The sequence below is a fragment of the Octopus bimaculoides genome, chromosome 19, assembly GCF_001194135.2.
Source record: "Octopus bimaculoides isolate UCB-OBI-ISO-001 chromosome 19, ASM119413v2, whole genome shotgun sequence".
NCBI classification, from domain to species: Eukaryota; Metazoa; Mollusca; class Cephalopoda; order Octopoda; family Octopodidae; genus Octopus; species Octopus bimaculoides.
In genome coordinates this window covers 4,327,003-4,330,027 of record NC_068999.1, presented here as the reverse complement: position 1 = coordinate 4,330,027, position 3,025 = coordinate 4,327,003, and the positions used below count along the sequence as shown (strand labels likewise).

The 3,025-nt window shown below is 32.0% G+C and overlaps 1 protein-coding gene across 1 annotated transcript in view; it reads left to right on the top strand.

Annotated features, from left to right (window-relative positions):
* Positions 1-3,025, top strand: part of LOC106884054 (fibronectin type-III domain-containing protein 3A) — a gene marked incomplete at its 3' end in the record, with an annotated part of 245,776 nt that overhangs the window by 95,836 nt on the left and 146,915 nt on the right. The window lies entirely within an intron of this gene.

Genomic DNA, 3,025 nt, shown 5'->3' with positions numbered 1-3,025 from the left:
AAATGATGATGATGATGATATACATATATATATATATATATATATATATACACCTGTATTTATATCCATATATGTATTTACATCCATACAAGCATAATCATATATATTTATATATATATATATATATACTCAGAAACACATGCATATACACAAACGTATTTTATGTGTGTGTGTGTGTTTATATATACACACACGTTTGCATATATATTTCTGAGCATATAAATTTATAAAATTATGCTTGCATGGATGTAAATACATATATATAGAGAGAGAGATACAGGTGTATATATAAGCATAAACCTCTGCCAGCATCACCCTCACAACTATAACAGCTTAGAGATACCCTGCCGCCATCCAAATCACAAAGAATTCCATTTTTAGTTTTTGTTTCATTTTATTTTATCTTAATTTGTTAATTGCTGAATAAAAATTTCAAAGAAAATGAAACTAGATAATGAGATTGGAAATAACAGGAGAGAGATAGAGAGAGGGGGAGAGAGAGAGGGAGAGAGAGAGAGAGCGCTAATCAGTGGAAAACAGGAAGTTCTTTTGGTCGGAGAGAGATAGCAGACTTCCTTCCTTGTTGTGTGTGTGTGTGTGTGTGTGAGTGATGTTACCTGTTATTCATCAATCATAGGAAAGATATAGGCTTTCTCGAAACAATAACGTCCTACAAACATCTTCGTTCAAAACATGGCATCTCTTTTACCATTCCTGTTTACCATTTTTTTTTCTTCTTGGAAATAAGTTTTTTCTGCCGATGCAATATGATGAGGGCGGTGGGGATGGGAGGTGGTGGGGAGAGGTGTTTGTCTTGTTTCTATTGGAAATTTCTTTCAGTCGCAGAGTATGGAGATTATGTTGGATAATAGTTAGATAATATTGTTGCTGCTGCTGTTGTTGTTGTTGTTGTAACAGTAAAATTTATTACCTCCATTTCCCCCACCGCCACCACCATCATCATCGTCATCATTTTTGTTTTCTTTGTAAAATTTCATGTATGTATGTGTGTGTATACATATTTGTATGTACACACATATCCATTTCCAAGTAAGTTTATCTATCTATCCATCCATCCATCCATCTATCTATCTATCTATCTATCTATCTATATATATATAGAGAGAGAGAGAGAGAGAGAGATACTATAGTGTCTGAATTGTCGATAATGATGGAGTTATTGTTGAAAAAGTCACCCAGTGAAAGTTGATAATAAAAGTATGAGGAAGTAAATAAAAATGCCAAAATAACAGGAAAATAAGGAAATTATATTTCTCACTCCCAGAATGCCACACAGGTATGATTCATTGTAGAAGTTCATGAAGAACAACATTTCTTGTGTAGACACGAGGAAGCCACTAGCACACCTTAGCCTTCTGAAATTTTAATCTGTAATTTCAAAGTGTTCCTAACCTTAGCCCAAACCCAGATCAAATCATTTCACTGTGTCGACTACAGATACTGTGTTAGACTATACACTGAAGTAGCGTTGAAATTTGTTTTGGCTGTTGTGATGCTGGGCAAATTATCTTCATTTATGAACAATAAAACATTATGAGACAATGACGATAACAGAATGGACTTCCAATTACAAAAGATAAACAGGGCTATTCCAGTTACTAGTAGAGGCCTCCACTTACTAATGGAGACCTTGTTTGAAAATCTAGAAAGAAAGATTTTTATTGGTCTTAGTGGAAAAAAATTGAATCAAACTTTAGTGTCATTGTTGCATAGTATGGCTGCAACTTATCTTAAAAGAATTATTCAGGTTGTAACTGTGATGAAGAAGTCTCTTATGAAGCTTTTAATGTATAGGAAGTCATCAAAATTTATGAATATCAAAGCATTAACAAAGCTGAATGAACTTTCAAACGCAAAAGACGAGCAACGAAACAGAGATGCTGTTGCAGTAAGAAAGTAGAAACGCTGTGAATTTAGAAAACTTCAAACTGTTTCGTTAGGCATTATCAGAGACATACAAAAATAAACAGAACTATTGCAGCTTGTGTCAAATGATTTAGAAAGAAAGTGGAACAAATTCATCAGCTTCAAACATAAAAGTGTTTCTCACAAAATAAAAATATATATACAAAGACACGTAGCATACATATTTGCTGTAAGTACACATATATGTATGTAAATATACATACAATGTATATATATACATACATATTTGTATGTATGTGCGCATATACTTTTGTAAACATGTATGTATATGTATGTACACATAGACATATATATTTATATAGATAATGTAAACATATATAAATGTAAATATTAACAAAGAGAATGGAGTCAGCAATTGATTTTATGGCATAAAGCTACAATCATTTCATTGTCACTCTACCAGAAGTTTATTGCTGCGATATTATTATGCCACAATGTGAAATAATACATTGTATTAGTGACACTAGTTAACATTGGTTCATCGGGTTTAGGCATGAAACCAGTTTGCTGTACTTCAAAGTACCTGTATTTCAAAGAATGTATCCTCTTCATGGAAGACGTTCTTATCATGTCGTTAGCATGTCAGAGTTAAAACGAAACAAATACATAATAAACCACAAATTCACTTCATGTATTTATGTTTATATATATTTATATATATATGGATGCTTTTCTATGTATGTATGTATGTATGTATGTATACTACTAAAACTCTGTGATTACTTATATGCGTCATGTTTGCTTACATGCTGGTATCTCTCTATCTATCTATCTATCTATCTATCTATCTATCTATCTTTCTTTCTTTCTTCTGTAACACTGTGTCATTGCCATTAAATGACTGCAACTAAGTTCTCCTCAATCCGGTCTGACCTAGGGCTAAACAACAAGCACCAAATCAATACCACCACCGCCACCACAATCCAACAATGGCTATCTCTACATTGTCATTATACATGGTAGAAATATCAGTCACATCTTTCAAATCATTTATTTTTCTCGTGTTATTTGTACACATTGAAAAAATATACATACATTTATATATATATATATATATATATATATATATATATATATA